The 14,206-nt window shown below is 44.8% G+C and overlaps 1 protein-coding gene across 2 annotated transcripts in view; it reads right to left on the reverse strand.

Annotated features, from left to right (window-relative positions):
• LOC140411058 (sodium/calcium exchanger 1-like) overlaps nucleotides 1-13,834 on the reverse strand; it is a 430,006-nt gene extending 416,172 nt beyond the window's left edge. Inside the window, exon 1 of one of the 2 annotated variants that reach the window (XM_072500053.1) lies at nucleotides 13,775-13,834. The gene's annotated coding sequence lies outside the window, so the exon portion shown is untranslated. The remainder of the gene's footprint in view (nucleotides 1-13,774) is intronic. The other variant, XM_072500057.1, reaches the window with a different exon arrangement.
• Nucleotides 13,835-14,206: the final 372 nt, after the last annotated feature.

Here is a 14,206-nt window from a genome sequence, read left to right on the forward strand (position 1 = left end):
CCCAGGGAATAACGGTTCGGGACCAGCAAATTGCTCTTTCTGATAAAAAACAAACTTCAAGCTCCATGCTTTTTCATTTATCAGAACCATTCGGGTAAAGTGAACACCCTGTGTGCGCCAAGATAGCACTGATTTATAGATGTTATTTCATTTTGTATGGGTAGTTAACCAGTGAACAATTCAAATATGCATTTTGGGAAAATCAGTGATTGGTAGGCGTGCCACTGCTTCATGAGAACTATTGTCCCACAAAATGTGTTCAATAACTTATTTTTTAATATATGGATGTTAAGTGACTCACTGGTAGCCTTGGGGCAGCACAGTAGCACAAGTGGATAGCTCTGTGGCTTCACAGCACCAGGGTCCTAGGTTCGATTCCCTGCTGGGTCACTGTCTGTGTGGAGTTTGCAAGTTCTCCCCGTGTCTGCGTGGGTTTCTTCCAGGTATTCCGGTTTCCTCCCACAGTCCAAAGACGTGCAGGTTAGGAGGATTAGCCATGATAAATTGCCCTTAGTGACCAAAAACGTTGGGAGGGGTTAGGGTGGAAGTGAGGGCTTAAGTGGGTCACTGCAGACTCGATGGGCCGAATGGCCTCCTGCACTGTATGTCCTATGCTCTGTGCTTTGCTCTCTTGCCTGGGATAGAAGACTGGGCTCAAGTGCCACTCCAAAGACTTGAGCTCATAATTTAGGCTGATATTCCACAATAATAATCTTCAGTATTATTGTCACAAGTAGGCTTACATTAATACTGCAATGAATGTACTGAAAATACCCTAGTGGACACGCTCTGGTGCCTGTTCGAGTACACTGAGGAAGAATTCAGAATGTCCAATTCACCTAAAAGGAACGTCTTTCGGGACTTCTGGGAGGAAACCAGAGCAGTCAGAGGAAACCCATGCAGACACAGGGAGAATGTGCAGACTCACCACAGACAGTGACCCAAGTCAGGAATTGAACCCGGGACCTTGGCCCTGTGAAGCAACCCAGTAAATCAATCATGGCTCAAAAGCCTCCAGTTAGTCCCATTCACCTACCGTTTTCTCAGCTCTGAAAATGGTTGAATTTCTTTAGAAAGTCATCATTTAATTTGTTTCCACTACCCTTCCAGGCAGCACATTCTCAAAATCATCACGACTAGTTGCAATAAAATTATCTCATCTCACTTCTGGTTTGTTGTGGATACTGGCTCTGACCACTGGAAACAGTTTTCCCTTCATCAAAACCCTTCAGGACTATTAAATTTCTTAGAAATTGTGTAACTTTCTCTATTTTACGGAGAACAGTCCCAGCTCCTGTTGTCTCTGGAGGTAATTAAAGTTAATGGGAATTGGAGCAAGCTCTCCAGTGGCTGGAGTTATACGGAGTACATGGAATGTGGTCCTACTTTTTGAGGTCAATCATCTCACACTACAATAATAGTTTCAGGAGTTCCTCAAGACAACACCCTAGGTCTAACCATCTATATCAATGGCCTGTCTTCCACCATAAGGTCAGAAATGGGGACATTTGCGGACAATTGCATTCATTTTCAACTTATTAATGAAACAGCCCGTGCCTTCATGCAGCAAGACCAGAGCAACATTCAGGCTTGGGCTAATGAGTGACAAGTTACATTCATACTGCACAAGTGGCAATCAATGACTGTCTCCAGCAAGAGAGAAGCTAACCACCTCATTTGACATTTAACAGCATTACTGTAACTGAAAACCTCAACACCAATACCCTGGGGGTCACCATTGGCCAGAAGCTAAGCTGCTGCAAGAGCCACATAAATGCTACGGCTCCAAGAATATGTCACAGATTAGGAATTTGTGTTAAGTAACTTGCCGACTGACTTCCCAAACCCTTTCCACCATCTATAAGGAACAAGTCAGGAGTCTAATGGAGTACTTCACACTTGACTGGGTCAGTCCAGCTCAAAAAACACAAGACGTTTAACACAGGACAAAGCAGCCAATTTGAATGGTTCCTCTTCTACTGCTATAAATATTCTGTCCATTGCCAGCACGCTAGCTGTGATGTGCACCATTTACAAGATGCACTGCAACACATTGTTAAGGTTCCTTTATCAGCATCCTCCAAATCTGCAAAATTTACTATGTAGAAAAACAAGTGCAGCAGACATGCTAGAAAACCACCTCAAAGGTCCTCTCCAAGTCGTACATGTAGCAACATGGGACGAGGTCATTCAGCCCCTCGTGATTGCTATTCAGCTAGACTAGATCATGGCTGATAATCTACCTCAATGACATTTCCCTGTACTAGGCCAATATCCTTTGGTGTCATTGGTATCTGGAAATCTATTGATCTCTGCCTTGAACATATTCAATGATTGAGCTGCCATAGCCATGTTGGGTAAGAGGGTTCCAAAGCTTTACTTCCCTTTGAGGAAACCTCCTCATCTCAGTACTTAAAGGCCTAGCTCTTATTCTGACAGTTCTTGACCTTCAGGCCAGGGGAAGCATCCTTTCTTCAATTACTCTGTCTGGCTCCTTAAGAATTTTGTAAGTTTCAATGAGATCCCCTCATTTTTCTAAATGCTAGAAAATGCTGGCCCAGTCTCCTCAATTCCTCCTTGTAAAGCAGTCCTGCCATCCCAGGGATTCGTCTGGTGAACCTCTGTTGCACACGCTCTATGACAAGCATATTGCTCCTTAGATATAGAGACCAAAGTTGTACACAATACCCCAGGTGCGTATAGAACCAAGGTTCTAATCAATTGAAGCAAGACATCTCTACTCCGGTACTCAAATCATCTTGCAATCAAGACCACCATATAATTTGCCTTCCTAGATGCTTGCTGCACCTGCATGTTAGCTTTCAGTGAACAATGACACCCAGTTCCCCATGGACTTCAACATTCCCCAATCTCTCACTATTTAAGAACTATTCTGCACCTCTGTTCCTCCCACCAAAACGGATAACCTCAAACTTATCCATAGTATATTCCATCTACCATGACCTTGCCCATACTGAGACTACCCAAATCCTCTTGGAAGTCTTTGCATCCTCCTCACAACTCACATTCACAGCTAGTTATGTCTCATCCACAAATATGGACGTATTGTATTTGGTCACCACATCCAGTTGATCTAAACTGTGAGCAGCTAAGGTCCACGTGCTGGTCCCAGTAGTATCCCAGTACTGTTAGCCTGCAAAACTGAGAATGGACCATTTAATCCGACTCGTTTTCTGACTATTAACCAATCCTCAATCCACGGCAGTACATTACCCCTAACCCCCACCCCCTCCCCACCCCACCCCCGATCCTGCATTCTAATTTGCATCCACTCTTCTGAGTGGGAAAATATCGGCGTCCCTTAGCCATCACTGAAATGAAATGAAATGAATATCACTTATTGTCACAAGTAGGCTTCAATTGAAGTTACTGTGAAAAGCCCCTAGTCGCTACATTCCGGCGCCTGTTCGGGGAGGCTGGTACGGGAATTGAACCGTGCTGCTGGCCTGCCTTAAAAGCCAGCTCTTTAGCCCTGTGCTAAACCAGCCCCTCCAGTAAAGGAAGGTTACCTCCTTTACATTGCTTCGGTACCTACATCAAACAGACTGCAGTGGTTCAAGAAACTGACTCGCCATCATCTGAAGGGCAATTAAGGATGGGCAATAAATGTTGATAGTGGCCCCATATCCCATAAGCAAGTAAAACTGTTTGTATCCTTAGTGTGATTTCAATCATTTTCTTCTGCACTACTCCTAAGGCCTGAAGTGCGCCTAGAATTGGGCACGAAAATCCATCTGGGATTCGGTGATACATAAAGGGTTATCATAACGTCCCTACTTTTGTACTTTATTATAAATCCAAATTCCCCCGTTATTTTTGAATATCTTTCTCAACTTGTCCCGTTACCCTCTAAGATTTGTGTTTGCAATTGCAAATGTCTTTGATCTTGCACTTCCTTTAAAACAGTGTGATTTTCTTTATATTAAATCTGGCTATTCCTGTCAAAATATTTAATTTCTCTCTGTTAAATTTCAACTCCCAATTTCATCACTATCCATATCCTCTTGAAGGTTTCTCCTACCCCCTCACTGTTCAGTGTATGTACGGGTTTTGTGTCATCTCCAAAAGTTTAAATTATGCCTCGTGTATCCAAATCTAGCTCAATGATGCATATCAAAGGATCAGTCAGAGGTTTTTCAACACCAGCATGTAGTCCAACAGGGACTATTTATTTGGAATCACGAGCTTTTGGAGCGTAGCTCCTTCATCAGGTGAGTGGAGAGGTAGGTTACACAAACACAGCATATATGGACAAAGCCAGATGATACTTTGAATATGAGTTTTTGCAGGTAATTAAGTCTTTACAGGTCCAGACGTTGCGACTGCAGAGAGGGATAATCACAGGTTAAAGAGGTGTGAATTGTCTCAAGCCAGGATAGTTGGTAGGATTTCGCAAGCCCAGGCCAGATGGTGAAGGGTTAAATGTAGTGAGACATGAATAAAAGATCCCGGTTGAGGCCGTACTCATGCGTGCGTACTTGGCTATCAATTTCTGCTCAGCGATTCTGCGTTGTCGTTCTTCCTGAAGGTCGACTTGGATAATACTTACCCGAAGATCAGAAGCTGAATGCCCTTGACTGCCGAAGTGTTCCCCGACTGGAAGGGAACATTCTTGCCTGGTGATTGTCGCGCGATGTCTGTTCATCTGTTGTCACAGCGTCTGAATGGTGTCTCCAATATATCATGTTGCGGGACACCTTTCCTGAAGCGTATGAGGGAGACAGAGTTGGCCGAGTCGCACGAGTATGTACCGCATACCTGGTGGGTGGTGTTCTGTTGTGTAATGGTGGTATCCATGTTGATCTGGCGTGTCTTGCAGAGGTTGCCATGGCAGGGTTGTGTGATGTCGTGGTCGCTGTTCTCCTGAAGGCTGGGCTGTTTGCTGCAAATAATGGTCTGTTTGAGGTTGCGCGGTTGTTTGAAGGCAAGTAGTGGGGGTGTGGTGATGGCCTTGCCAAGGTATTCATCTTCATCAATGAAAACTCCGAAGAAGATGTCGTAGTTTCTCTGCTCCAGGGAAGTACTGGACGATGTATTATCCAGTACTGTCGGTTGTATTAGTTTTTGTCTTCTGAGGAGGTCGGTGCATTTTTTTGCTGTGGCACATTAGAGCTGTCGATCGATGAGTCGAGCGCCATATCCTGTTCCTACGAAGGCATCTTTCAGCATCTGTAAACGTCCGTTATGTTCCTCCTCGTCTGAGAAGATCCTGTGTGTACTGAGGGCTTGACCATAGGGGATGGCTTTTTAAATGTGTTTAGCGTGGAAGCTGGAGAAGTGGAGCATCGTGAGGTTATCCGTGGGCTTGTGGTAAAGCGAAGTGCTGAGATGATCGTCCTTGATGGAGATGCATGTGTCCAAAAATGCAACTGATTCTGGAGAGTATCCATTGTGAGACTGATGGTGAGATTGAAGTTATTGATGTCATTGTGTAGCCATTTCAGTGATTCTTGGCCGTGGGTCCAAAGGAAATAAACGTCATTGATGTATCTGGTGTATAACGTCGGTTGAAGGTCCTGTGCGGTGAAGAGGTCTCGTTTGAATTTATGCATGAAGATGTTGCCGTGTTGAGGTGCGAATTTGGTCCCCATGGCTGTTTTGTGTATCTGGATGAGAAACTTGTTATCGAAGTTGAAGGTGTTGTGATCCAGGATGAAGTTGATGAGTTCTAAAAGTTCACCTTGGACTATTCTCCAGAATCAATTGCATTCATAGACACACGCGTCTCCCTCAGCACTTTGCTTTACTGCAAGCCCACGGATAACCTCACGATGCTCCACTTCTTCAGCTTCCACCCTAAACACATTAAAAAAGCCATCTCCTATGGACAAGCCCTCCGTATACACAGGATATGCCCAGACAAGGAGGAAGATCACAGACATCTACAGATGCTGAGAGACTCCCTTGTAAGAACGGGATATGGCACTCGACTCATCGATCATCAGTTCCAACGTGCCACAGCAAAAAAACATACCGACCTCCTCAGAAAGCAAACATGGGACACAACCGACAGAGTACCCTTAGTCATCCAGTACTTCCCCGAAGCGGGGAACCTATGACAGCTTCTTTGGAGCCTTCAACATGTCATCGATGAAGACGAACATCTTGCCAAGGCCATCTCCTCTACTTGCCTTCAAACAGCCGCGCAACCTCAAATAGACCATTGTTTGCAGCAAACTGCCCAGCCTTCAGGAGAACAGCCACCACAACACCACACAACCCTGCCATGGAAATCTCTGTAAGACGTGCCAGATCATTGACACTGATACCACCATTTCACATGAGAACACGAAGTATGCGGTACATACTCATGTGACTCGACCAACGTCGTCTACTTCATACGCTGCAGGAAAGGATGTCTCGAGGTGTGGTACATTGGCGAGACCATGCAGATGCTGCGACAATGGATGAATGGACATTGTGCGACAATCACCAGGCAGGAATGTTCCCTTCCAGTCGGGGAGCACTTCAGCAGTCAAGGGCATTCAGCATCTGATCTTCGGGTAAGCGTTCCCCAAGGCGACCTTCAGGACGCATGACAACGCAGAATCGCCGAGCAGAAGCTGATAGCCAAGTTCCACACGCATGAGTGCGGCCTCAACCGGAATCTTAGATTCATGTCTCACTACATTTAACCCCAATCTGGCCTGGGCTTGCGAAATCCTATCAACTGTCCTGGCTTGAGACAATTCACACCTTTTTAACCTGTGATTACCCCTCTCTCCAGTTGCTCTGTCTGGACCAGTAAAGACTTAATTACCTGCAAAGACTTGCATTCAAAGTATCATCTTGCATCATTGGCTTTGTCTATATGCGCCATGTTTGTGTAACCTACCTCTTCACTCACCCGATGAAGGAGCTATGCTCCGAAAGCTTGTGATTCCAAATAAACCTGTTGGACTATAACCTGGTGTTGTAAGTCTTCTTACTGTGCCCACCCCAGTCCAACAGCGGCATCTCCACATCACTGAAACCGAGAGGTAGGGACTCACCACCACATACCTCCCTTAAGTCTAAGGAACAATTATCCACAAATTAGAATGCCTTTTTAAAATCCAGATCACAGCATCAACCTCCATGAATCCTCTTCATTTCCTCACGCCATTCTAAGGCTTTTTCCTGCCCTGTGCAGTTTGTCACGAAGAACTGGAGCATAAACCAGCATCTGTGTGAATCAAACAATGTCAATTTCCTATAAGGTTGCACTTTATATGTGTTCAGGCCAACAGTGGGCCATCAGTATAACTATTTTTCATGTTCCCGGGTGCTGAAACGGAAACAGGTATGGACATCGTGCCTGGTAGTTACAGTGAATTTGTTCTAAGTCACTAACCAACACTTAATGGTTCATGGGTAATATACCTCAGAATGCAAATGCTAGTTTCCATTGCGACAATGCAATTGTCTGTTCTATTTCTATCTGGTGTCACTTTGCTTAAGATGATATGCCTCTCTATTGAGTCAGTAGACAATAGTGAGAAGGAAGTCAAGCGGCTACGTTTTAAGCAATCTCTTGAAAAATTAATCAAATAATGATGTAACAGCAGCATTTGGAACACTTCCGACTTTCTTGTCATCCGAGAAGCTTCGAATGTCTAAGAATATTGTATTTACTGTAGTCAGGGGCCGTGGAACCTCCCGTCTTTAAACCGGCCATGCTCTTTAAAGCCTTTAGTTTGCACCTGGGTTGATTTCGAAATTTCTTGGCGGTCTGGCAAATCATTATCCAATGTTGGTCACGTTGAGATATATCAGTAAGCACCCCTCCAGAGGGAAAACAGATTCATAGTTCAACAATAGCACGTTAAGAAAAAAGGCTGGAAAGCAGATGTGGCTTGTTGACCAGAGCCAAACAGGGATATTTGAGAACATGTAGGGGAGGTTAAATATGTGACCCCCCCCCCCCCCCCCCCCCCCAAGATGCAATAAAACATTAACTTGCAGTAATGTCGCGTGATACTGTCTGAGCCGGTTACATCTATTATAAGTTGTATAATGTACTGGGGTTGTACAGTAACTGCTGTGAGCTGTACTGTTGTATTGGAGGGAAGATGGTTGCACTCAGTGTTGCCATTGAAGGAGAGACCAGAAGAGAGGAAGGTTTGACGCTTTCGACTCGTGTATATGAAACAAGAGACTTGCAAGTATGTCCTTTGATCCCTTTTGTCTAAAATTGATTATTTAAAAACCCTTACCTGCAATCCTGCATAGAGGCCATTAAGTCGGGTCTCCCTCCCTGCTAGGCCCACCTTACGACATCACCAAGAAATTACTGTACAATTCCAGTCCATTAAATTAGATGATAGAAGTATTCCCACTAGTCCCCAACTCAACACCTCCTTCCGGAAGGTAAGAGCGAAGTGTGTGTGGGGTGTCCATTCAACTAAACTGCCTTCAAACAGCAGTCAAAATGTCAGCACAAAATGTTCTTGCTTGAAATTATTGTCTTTAACATGAGTAGTGTTTTGAACAAAATACTGTTTCCTAGCCATTATACAAGATTATTTTTGTTCCAATCGTTTGCTGTGGCCCAGCACTCTCGCCTCCAATGCCTGAAGGGTGTGGTTTCAAACCCGCTTCCCAGGCTTGAGCGCATCTTCTCGGCCGACACTCCAGTGCAGTACTGTGAGGACGCTGCACTGTCAGAGCTGCCACGCTTTCAGTAAGACCAAGGCCCGGTGGAGATAAATTACCCCTTGGCACTATTTGAAGAATATGGGAGTTGTCCCGCCAAACCTTAATTAATGCCTACAAATCTGATAAGTTTTAGAATTTCTGTTTCTAAAGACGGCAAATTGAATTTCGATGTAACCCCCGAAGAGCAAAAGATGGCACCGCTGCCTGTGCAGAATTTCCCTCAGCACTGCATTGGAGTGTCAGCATTTCCCTCAGTGCTGCATTGGAGTGTCAGCATTTCCCTCAGTGCTGCATTGGAGTGTCAGCATTTCCCTCAGTGCTGCATTGGAGTGTCAGCATTTCCCTCAGTGCTGCATTGGAGTGTCAGCATTTCCCTCAGTGCTGCATTGGAGTGTCAGCATTTCCCTCAGTGCTGCACTGGAGTGTCAGCATTTCCCTCAGTGCTGCATTGGAGTGTCAGCGTTTCCCTCAGTGCTGCATTGGAGTGTCAGCGTTTCCCTCAGTGCTGCATTGGAGTGCCAGCATTTCCCCTCAGCGCTGCATTGGAGTGTCAGCATTTCCCTCAGCACTGCACTGGAGTGCCAGCGTTTCCCTCAGTGCTGTATTGGAGTGTCAGCGTTTCCCTCAGTGCTGCATTGGCATGCCAGCGTTTCCCTCAGTGCTGTATTGGAGTGTCAGCATTTCCCTCCGTGCTGCATTGGAGTGTCAGCATTTCCCTCAGCGCTGCATTGGAGTGTCAGCATTTCCCTCAGTGCTGCATTTGAGTGTCAGCATTTCCCTCAGTGCTGCATTGGAGTGTCAGCATTTCCCTCAGTGCTGCATTGGAGTGTCAGCATTTCCCTCAGTGCTGCATTGGAGTGTCAGCATTTCCCTCAGTGCTGCATTGGAGTGTCAGCATTTCCCTCAGTGCTGCATTGGAGTGTCAGCATTTCCCTCAGTGCTGCACTGGAGTGTCAGCATTTCCCTCAGTGCTGCATTGGAGTGTCAGCGTTTCCCTCAGTGCTGCATTGGAGTGTCAGCGTTTCCCTCAGTGCTGCATTGGAGTGCCAGCATTTCCCCTCAGCGCTGCATTGGAGTGTCAGCATTTCCCTCAGCACTGCACTGGAGTGCCAGCGTTTCCCTCAGTGCTGTATTGGAGTGTCAGCGTTTCCCTCAGTGCTGCATTGGCATGCCAGCGTTTCCCTCAGTGCTGTATTGGAGTGTCAGCATTTCCCTCCGTGCTGCATTGGAGTGTCAGCATTTCCCTCAGCGCTGCATTGGAGTGTCAGCATTTCCCTCAGTGCTGCATTTGAGTGTCAGCATTTCCCTCAGTGCTGCATTGGAGTGTCAGCATTTCCCTCAGTGCTGCATTGGAGTGTCAGCATTTCCCTCAGTGCTGCATTGGAGTGTCAGCATTTCCCTCAGTGCTGCATTGGAGTGTCAGCATTTCCCTCAGTGCTGCATTGGAGTGTCAGCATTTCCCTCAGTGCTGCATTGGAGTGTCAGCATTTCCCTCAGTGCTGCACTGGAGTGTCAGCATTTCCCTCAGTGCTGCATTGGAGTGTCAGCGTTTCCCTCAGTGCTGCATTGGAGTGTCAGCGTTTCCCTCAGTGCTGCATTGGAGTGTCAGCATTTCCCCTCAGCGCTGCATTGGAGTGTCAGCATTTCCCTCAGCACTGCACTGGAGTGCCAGCGTTTCCCTCAGTGCTGTATTGGAGTGTCAGCGTTTCCCTCAGTGCTGCATTGGCATGCCAGCGTTTCCCTCAGTGCTGTGTTGGAGTGTCAGCATTTCCCTCCGTGCTGCATTGGAGTGTCAGCATTTCCCTCAGCGCTGCATTGGAGTGTCAGCATTTCCCTCAGTGCTGCATTTGAGTGTCAGCATTTCCCTCAGTGCTGCATTGGAGTGTCAGCATTTCCCTCAGTGCTGCATTGGAGTGTCAGCGTTTCCCTCAGTGCTGCATTGGAGTGTAAGCGTTTCCCTCAGTGCTGCATTGGAGTGTCAGCATTTCCCTCAGCGCTGCATTGGAGTGTCAGCGTTTCCCTCAGTGCTGTATTGGAGTGTCAGCATTTCCCTCAGTGCTGCATTGGCGTGCCAGCGTTTCCCTCAGTGCTGCATTGGAGTGTCAGCATTTCCCCTCAGCGCTGCATTGGAGTGTCAGCATTTCCCTCAGTGCTGCATTGGCGTGCCATCGTTTCCCTCAGTGCTGCATTGGAGTGTCAGCATTTCCCTCAGTGCTTCATTGGAGTGTCAGCATTTCCCTCAGCGCTGCATTGGAGTGTCAGCATTTCCCTCAGCGCTGCATTGGAGTGTCAGCATTTCCCTCAGCGCTGCATTGGAGTGTCAGCATTGATAACAATTAACACACTTTTATTGGCTGTAAATCTTTTGTGACAGGAGGTGAGGGGCGCTATATGAATGCTTGTCCTTTCTCATAAAAATGCAAGGAAAGATCTTTCTCGATCTTCAATACATAAATGTCTCATTGTGCATGCAAACTGTCAATCTTAATAAGTATCTTTTCCGGTTGGTTGACTGTACATTGATTCTGCTATATATATATGAACTTTTGAAGTTATTTTGTATTCGAGAGAAATCACTTTAATGCAATAAAATGTTGTACAATGAACCCGGAGCGGATCCTAACTGCCTCGTAAAATACCTTTTTTTCTTGAAATGTCCTTTAATTATTCGTCGAGTGGTTCGTGTGGAAGTAGAGTACTTGTGAACTTCCCTCAGTCAAAAAGTTTTTTAAATGTATCATGCATTGGCGCTAATCAACTCCTCCCGAATTCCTGCTAAATCACTAATCGCAAGATTACTTCATGTCACCTCAGACCGTGCTCAGCTGCTTCGTTGAGAGGGCTTGTATTTCATTTCTCGAAAGCATCAAAACAGCTGCAACACCTGACGAGATTTAAAACTCTCCCATTGCATTTTGATGCAAGGACAGGGCGATTGCATGGAGCAGAGGAAAGCTCTGCCCTCTGGCAGGCCTGCGAATTACTACAACCTGAACTCGAAGAGACGTTAGATCAACACCAACATGGCAGTGTGTGTGGGGGGGGGGGGGGGGGGCACTAGCAGCCAGAAAATCCATCCTGTTTCAACTAGCCGTTTAAAACGTGAGTGGGCTTGCTTAACCAGAACCTCGTGTATTTTGTTGCACCAAACTAGAATCTTTCCCGCGGAAACGCACGAAGGACGTGAACTGCTACATTCAGATTGAAGGCATGAGGACGAGAAAGCTCCAATCACGTGACTCATTGGCCGGTTTCTACGGCTTTATAGGAACTGGAGATACAGTAACCGTGTTTCGATTATTGAACAATTTGTTTGTGTATAAACTTCCCAAACACGTCCCAACCTCTTCGTTTTCCCTTCGGTTATTCTGTTGCTGTGATTTTGCTTTCTTCCTCGCTTTAAAAAGCCAGTTTATCTCCGGGCGGTATGTTTTTCAAATTCTTATGCTTGTGAACAACTTGCGTGCAGTAATAGGATTTTGTTTTCCTTTCATTTAAGTGACCAATTGTACCGTCCATCACAGTACAACAATACAGCCCGAGGCACATGAATTGTGAGACCTGAATGGTAATAGTTCTCCTCAATTCCGTCATCACTATATGTGCAGTCTCACAATCAGATGGCCATTATATATTTTCCCAGTATTTCATTTAATCTTCCTGATTTTCACAAATGGGGAACATCAATCCATTGAGCAATGACATTGCCAACAGCAATATCTGGAGATGCTTCAGTCTCTCTACAGTTCTGAATCAGGGAAAGGAAGAGTGTTCAACGCTCTGGTTTCTTGATCACTGCACCCTTTCCTCCTTGAAAGTGTGTTGAAGTGGACTTTGGGTCAGAGCAGAATTTGATGTAATTTTAGCCCGAATTATGAAATCACCTTCGATAGGTCTGGTCTCACTTTTGGTAACTACCTCATCTTGGCAACATGGCTGATGCAAAATCAGTGTTACTCTAATCTGAATAATTAGACAGTAAGAAGTCTTACAACACCAGGTTAAAGTCCAACAGGTTTATTTGGAATCACTAGCTTTTGGAGTATAACTACTTTATCAGGTGACTCACCTGATGAAGGAGCTACACTCCGAAAGATAGTGATTCCAAATAAACCTGTTGGTCTTTAACCTGGTGTTGTAAGATTTCTTACTATGCCCACCCCAGTCCAATGCCGGCATTTCCACATCCTGAATAATAACAATCATAATCTAGGCTTACAGATGAATAATGGCCACTTATTCAAAAGCTTGCTGTTAATTGGCCTGTACCTCAGTCAATATCTTCAGGAACAAAGAAAAAAGTTTGCTTTTGAATAACTTCTCACATGCCTCAGAAACATCTTAAAACATTTCTTGTGGGTGAATGATCTCGAAGCCCAGTGTCAGCAATTTGCAGACAAATGGAACAATCATTTTGCTCATTGCAAGGTTCCACTACCAGGCGAGACAAATGACTAGCTACACTATTTATGGTGCCTTTGGCTGAAAAATAGGTGTTGACTGGAATAATGAGGGCATTCCCTTCTTTCTTTGATTATTCCTATGTATCCAAATGATTGGAACAGGCAGCAGGGCCTCGGTTTAACATCTTGTCAGACAATGCAGCATTCCCTCAGTATTGCACAGGAGAATAGTGGAACAGATTAAGAAGGAAATTAACTTAAATGCTGGAAATTACATTTAGAAAATGTGGAAATGAGACTAACTGACTGTGGAAAAGTTAAGATGGTTAATATATAACACCTATTTCTTTGTCCCACAGTAAAAAAATAAACACAGCTCTATTTAGATCAATGCCACATTATGTTTAATTTTACTTTTGGTCTTGACCTTTCCTGGGCAACTTCACTGATACAACATCAGCATGACCTTAATATTTACTAATTAACGATGCATCTGCTCAATACATTTTAAAGATGGCAGTCACTATTTTACACCAGCCTCACTCTAACTATATTTCCAATTAACTTAGAAATACTACTTTGTATTTCAGTTGTAATTATGCCTATTGAAGCTACACAGCATCCTGCAATTGTTTGACTTGACTGCAGCTAATAGAATAAATACCACATGATTTGAAATGGAGAGTTAAAGACATACAGTTATAAAAGCTTACCTTGGGAGAGTTCCTGCAGCTGTTTGCAGCTTTATGGAAAAAAGACAGCATGTGATAGCTTCTCTAAATTTAACAGAAAGACATCAGGGAAGATTCTTGTCCTTTAAGTGTCTCTAAACATGGTTTGCATAGCTCTGTCTGAGCTTATCTGTAGTTTTGTGCGTTTGCTTCCATACATGGATCTGTTCCCAACAGTAACTTAGAGCCGTTGAACAGCATTGTCTGGCACTCTAACTGGATCCAACATGTGAATGATAACGTCTTTATGGCTAACATGGGTTCCAGCAATAACAACTACACACATTGCTTTTTGTATAAAAATTGGATCATATATTTCATTGAACATATGTATATGTTTTTGTAACTAAATAAATTGATAGGTAAGCCTTTCATAAAAATCATCTTTTCCATCCACTGTTTATTCACCTGATA

The sequence above is a fragment of the Scyliorhinus torazame genome, chromosome 4 (assembly GCF_047496885.1).
Source record: "Scyliorhinus torazame isolate Kashiwa2021f chromosome 4, sScyTor2.1, whole genome shotgun sequence".
NCBI classification, from domain to species: domain Eukaryota; kingdom Metazoa; phylum Chordata; class Chondrichthyes; order Carcharhiniformes; family Scyliorhinidae; genus Scyliorhinus; species Scyliorhinus torazame.